The sequence below is a fragment of the Octopus bimaculoides genome, chromosome 5 (genome assembly GCF_001194135.2).
Source record: "Octopus bimaculoides isolate UCB-OBI-ISO-001 chromosome 5, ASM119413v2, whole genome shotgun sequence".
Classification (NCBI taxonomy): Eukaryota; Metazoa; Mollusca; class Cephalopoda; order Octopoda; family Octopodidae; genus Octopus; species Octopus bimaculoides.
In genome coordinates this window covers 20,997,761-21,004,174 of record NC_068985.1, presented here as the reverse complement: position 1 = coordinate 21,004,174, position 6,414 = coordinate 20,997,761, and the positions used below count along the sequence as shown (strand labels likewise).

Below are 6,414 nucleotides of genomic sequence, written 5' to 3'. Positions count from 1 at the left end.
CACACACAGTATTAAATTAAGATTTGCTGCACAGTCAAATAACTCATATAGTATGGAATCACAATGTTTGTATCTAGTTGTGCGTGGCTTCATGTGACACTAAAGATGAGTGTTTTTTTTTTATTCTGTGTCAAGATGAGATATTTGAGGTTGCAGCTATACTTCCTTAAACATAGGAAAAATATTCTTCTTTTGTTGAATCAAATATAAGTTCATAAAAAATTTATTATCTCCACCCCCACCGAAAAACAAACCTCAACAAGACCACAAACAATCACATAGTAAATATGACAGTGCTAACTAAAAAAAAATGTTTGACTCTACTGATATTTTCCAATCTCTTGCAATCTGCAATTTGCTACATGAGATTTACTATATATATATATATATATATATGGGAGAATATACGAAAAAACAACAACAGACGAGGACAGGTGGTGTAAATAACAAAAGGATGTATTAGTATGACGCTTGGGAATACGGAAAGTCTTTGACATTTCGAGCTACGCTCTTCAACAGAAAGAATATGGAGACAAGGAGAAAAACACGGAGAAAAAAAATTGAATACTGTCCAGTCAACGGTCAATCATAATAATATATATATATATATATATATATATATATATATGTACAGACATATATGCATATAGATATATGTGTATATATGTATATATGTACATGTACATATGTATGTATGTACATATTTACATATATGTATATGCATGTATATATGTACACACACACACACACACACATATATATATATATATATATATATATATGCATCTATATATATACATGTAGATGTAGGTATGTACATACATGTACGTATATATGCATATACTCACATATTATTTGTATTATTTTAGATATATACATACACATATATATTTCTACATACACACATATATATGTATCTACATACACATACATGTAATTTAGGAATATATGTAAGTGTGTGTGTGTATAATTAGTTAATCATCATTACACTTATGACTATCATATATAAATATACTGGGTACAATATATAGTTTTACGCTTAAATGCAGTCTATAATCTAAAGATGACAGTGTCAGCCAAGAGATAAAAAGGAAACTGAAACATGCATTCATGCAGTTAACTCAGACTAATGATTACAATAACAACATCAATATTTTCTAGAATCAAAAATGGTGAATCAAAATACTAAAATATCAACTCTTGATGAGTTTTCTCCTCCTCCAACATGCTGATCATGAATATTTGGCAGTGAATATATATGAAAATTTTGTGTTCGTGCATGAGGTGGCCTCTATATGAAACAACGAAGTGTTCGTCATTTTTTGTATCAAAAACAATAGACACAATTTGAAAGTGATAAATTATTAGAAAATATATTAAACTAATATATTGATCATGATTAAGAAGACCAATCATGTTAATAAGTGGATAAAACGACATAGTGAGAAAGAGTGAGTGTGCATAGAAGATTTTTCATATACATAAATAATAGTTAATCCAACGTTCTGTATTAGAGTCGTGTGTAGTTAAAGAAAATAACACCATTAAATATTGAAATATCTAAGATGGATTCTTAATAAGATTATAATTTTCTGTACCATTAACCTCATCATTAGAGAATATATCTAGAACATTTATGCTGACACAACATTTCAATTGGTTCAATGTCCTTCCTGAATAAAATCCTTGATGATTGGAGGTCAAACCTCTTGAAGCATTGTGTGGATATAAATCTTTTAAATATACACTTTAAAGATGATCTTAATAATCTGGAAAGTTATAACCTTACTAATATTTCGAAACTTAAAATTTGAAGTGTTACCTTCTATGTCAAGGAAAAGCAGTATTACCATTGAATACAAAACAAATGTTCCTGTCACTTCTGTAACTTTAATACCATGTAGAAATGCAATACAATATAGGAATATAATATTGTTTATCTATCAACATTATGTAATATAGATAAATATAAAGAAATTAGATAAATTGAGCATTGTATATCTACATATACATTATTCACAAATGAGTCTACAAAGTATTTCTTAATTCTGAACATCAGTTCCAAAATGAACAAAATCTAAGCGGAAAATTGTGAGATTCAGTTGTGAATAAAGTTTATACTCTATAACCATGTATACATCATGTCACCATATTGTTTTTATATATATATATGTGTGTATTTTTTTTATATGAATACTTGTATTTACATGCATGTGAAAAAAATTTTCAGTATCGAAATAATGTGTAATTATTTGTTGTAGCGCTTAAGTTGTTCTCTGTTATTCTTCAGAGTTTTACAAGTCTTGCAGAACAACATATATATTTATAAATATACATAAACACTCTCAAGTGCATACATATGTATATGCTTCACTCTTTTTGCCAGTCTATCTATCCCTGTATATACATATAGAAAAAGACACAGACAGACTGAAATTTAGGAATCATTTATTTTGTGAGTGCAAAGTGATCAAATATAAAGTTTAATATTTAACAAAGTTAGATAAAGAAAACAATAATGGTTTCTGATTTAGGCACAAGGCCAACAATTTTTGAGGGGGATGGGTTTAGTCAATTACATTGACCCCAGTAGTTGACTGGTACTTTATTTTATCGACCTCAGAGGGATGAAAGGCAAAGTTGACCTCAGTGGGATTGGAACTCAGAATGTAAAGAGCTGGAACAAATACTGCAAGGCATTTTATTTAACACTCTAAAGATTCTGCCAATTTTTCACCCTAAAATAATTTCTCAATGTGGGAATACAAGGCAGCAAACTTATTTGAGGTAGCATAAGGAATAAAGGAGTCTTAATTAAAGAGAAAGACCCCATCATCAAAACCAACCAGTAAAGTAATGGAATATTTGATTAGTCAAACCTATTATGTAAACTAGTAACATATTTTTCGAATGAAGTTTACATATCAGAAATAAGAAAAAACAAAACAAGCTTTAATTTTCTTTTTTGCAATACTTCCATGAGGTTGCAGTGGTTGTATATGTTTGTTATGCTTTTGTAGTTCCAGAAGATTGTTACACCTTTAAATAATTGCAGTATATCAAAATAACACTTGCTTTACATTGACTATTTTTTCATAAGAATTCAATATAGTGTTTAAATAAAAAAAAACCAAATAATACAAATTTGGGTTGGATGTGCTAATTAATATTCCAATAATACAATTAGTGTATAGGAACAATGCCTGTTAAAGAACTCGCATTTTTTCATTATATAGTATAGTGTGTATATAGCTGTATGTAGGCATGTATGGAGAGAGTGGGATGAGAATATACGTAATTGAATAAAAAAGACTGTTTGTTAGGTTGTCTGAGGAAGTATATGCATATGAGAAAAAGAGAGAGAGCTTTTGTGTGGGTATACCGATAGAATAGTAGAAGGTTTTGTTTAGAGTATTGTGTATAGTTATGCAGTTGGTAGGTATTTGACTTATTAATAGAATTAATATAATAATTATAGTGTAATTACTGTTGTAGTTAAATCCCAAGTAAGCACTGACCAAGTACACTTAGATAACGCAATAGTTTAAGATGTGTAGCAACAGTGAAATAGTCATAAATCGATGTAGGCATCATGTTTACAGCCATAAGAAAGAATCATTGTCAAAAGCAATTGCAGGTCCCCTTGTCATGCTGAGATCAATACAGTTGATATTTGGGTGGAAGGGAATGTGCACAGGAAACGAATTCCAAGGGACTGCATTTAAGGGGCAAAATATTAGGAGAAAGGATTAGTACAAGATTTAGCGAGGGTTTAACGTGGTAGGGATGGTGAAAGAAGGAAAAGTGGGTTAATTCTATCCGCTTGGTTATGAGTGGTGCACAGCTTGCTATCTTAAAGAAGCAGACTATATTGTAGTTATGGTAGAAAAGGCTGCAATAGGACACAGTTGATGGGTAAGTGATTGCAGTGTATTGGTGAGTGAAGATTGCCTATTAGTCAGATAGCCTACTTTGGGTGCTATTCAGAATGTTTGTTGTGACAGCAATATCTTATATATATAAGTGCTTTTGTAATTTATAGTATATCAATTATAGTGTCTGTTCATACTTATTAGTGGTGTTTATAATTAGAGTGAAGGAAACAAATTTGCAGTTACAATATATTCTTAAGAGTGGAAGATATTAATATGGAAATTTCATAAGAATGTAGTTACGGAAGATGTGTGTATCGTACATTTTTGTTACTGTTTCTCAAATTGAATAATAAAAAATATATTAGTTAATTCATATTATTGAACACATTAAATGTCATCTTTAAAATTAATCTCCTAATTTTTGAAAGTCAGTCTCAGTTAACAGTTTTCAATGTTTTCTAGCAATCAATTAATGTCACTCAACAATACACTCTAAAATAATTGCATGACTCAAGATGCTGCTGCTTTGGTGTAAAAATATAATGAATCAAAGCAAATATATTTAATACCCACACACACATATGTGTGTGTGTACATGTGTAATAATATTGGCTAAGAGGATTCTCACAAGCAATTGTTGAAATTAATGTCATGGTTATTTGCTTTTTCATATTGAGTGAAGTGATGTAAAAAGTTAATGTTTTCGCTGTTAGATATAGAATAAACAAACAGAATTGAAACTGAAGGAAATAGTGCCAAAATAAGTAAATTTGTTAAGCAGTAGAACTTGTAAATTGTAATATTTTAAAAATTAGGTTAGAAGAACAATCAAGTAAAGGATAGGGATTGCCAAAATAAGGTAAGGATAGAAAGGGTATTAAAAATATGGAAAAAAAAAATAACTATTCAAAATGAAATATAGAATTTGCTGTTCAAAACACAGCATATTTTTCATAAGTAACCATTTGGATTTTTTAGGTAAATTAATCACAGTTTTCTTTTCTTTGTGATATATTTAGTAAATCCACAATGTTCAGTCTGTTGAGAATTCAACTAAAACCCCAGGAACCGCTTTTTGCCTGAAAGCTTTGCAGTGCTATTTGTTGCAGTCTTGTGTGTTGCGGACACACAAGCAATTTGGAAGTGTCAACATTTAAATGCTTGACAACCAAATGAAAAATGATCTCCCTATCACAGAGGCTCCAGATCTTTTGTGAACTTTTCCTTCTTCGCTGTTATTTGGTTAAACCTTTTTCAGATTTTTCTGAAACAGGAACTCCTTTTTCAAGGTAGAAAAAAAGTCTATTATTCTGTGAATTAGACCAGCATCAAAGTGAATATATATAACATTTTGGAATTTATATATTTGTATGAAAAATAAATAAAAATAAAAATCTTGATTATGAGAAATTATGCGTTTAAATGATTTCATATTTTGTTGAGTAAAATTGACAGCTATTTTTTGTTTGTGGTTTATATAGTTTAAACATAGGGAAATATTTTAAATGACATATTTGTTTGTTATTAATTTATTTTTTAAATCACTTTATTGTCAAGATATTACATTATTTATTTCATTACTCTTTATGTTGAATTAACATTGACAATAAAACAATATATTTCTCATTAATTAGTCAATCAACAGTTATTGCAAAGAGTATTAAGAGACACACAACTTGTTAAATAGAATTTTCTTTCAGTAACATTTGGGCCTCATATCTGTATAGTATTATCATTTTTGTAGAATGGTGCAAGGTAAGGTTTTGTTTCAATTTAAGTGTAAAAACCCAAACCATAGTTAATCAAAGAATAATTTTCTCAGCCAATAACTTTCGCCAATAATTTGCAATACAAGAAATTGTTAAACAGTCCTAATACTATACAGATATACCACAAATGGCAAGAGACAAATCAAGGAAATTACTATAAAAATATCAAATAAATAATGTTATTTCATTCAAGTTAAAATGATTGTTATACTGTATTCATGGAGATATGGATAAATTCACCTGAATGATTTTTCAAAATACTTGTCACAAACAAAAAAATCACTTCTTAATAGGCAGTGTTATGGTGATTATTTTCACATTTTATGCCCAAATAATTAATTGAAACAGATTAAAAACTCCATCTAAATTAAATGTAATTATAACTCAAAATCTATTGACTATCTGCAAATGAACAGTAAATTGTCAACTGACACTTATATTTCTTAAGGTTAAATTAAAGTTTAACGATGTGTTTATATCAAAATAATATATTTATGAAAGCTTAATTTGAAGATTTGCAAAGATTCATTTCCCTGAATATAATGAAAATACCATTCAACAAATAAGGGAAATGTTTATCACTCTATAGATTCTTTTATAGTACTTTGTATCAGCTAAGTAACTCTGATTGTAATAAAATATAACTTATTTCTGTATGCGGTTTATTTTAGGAGGGCTGAAAATAAAATTTGAAGTGGATCAATTACAACATCCAGATTGCATTGCATTTAATCATGTATAAACCTAGCGTTTATATATATATATATATA

At 28.8% G+C, this 6,414-nt stretch overlaps 1 protein-coding gene and 1 long non-coding RNA gene across 13 annotated transcripts in view; one reads left to right on the top strand and one right to left on the bottom strand.

The window, feature by feature from the left end:
- LOC106875793 (uncharacterized) overlaps positions 1–6,414 on the bottom strand; it is a 605,848-nt gene that overhangs the window by 104,739 nt on the left and 494,695 nt on the right. The gene's annotated exons all lie outside the window — the stretch shown is intronic.
- LOC128247895 (uncharacterized) overlaps positions 1–6,414 on the top strand; it is a 191,637-nt gene that overhangs the window by 143,652 nt on the left and 41,571 nt on the right. For 2 of the 3 annotated variants that reach the window (XR_008264206.1, XR_008264205.1), the window contains exon 3: positions 4,895–5,285. The exons of the other annotated variant lie outside the window; for it this stretch is intronic. This is a non-coding gene — a long non-coding RNA (uncharacterized LOC128247895). Of the gene's footprint in view, positions 1–4,894; positions 5,286–6,414 lie in introns of those variants that run through there. 3 annotated transcript variants of the gene reach the window in all.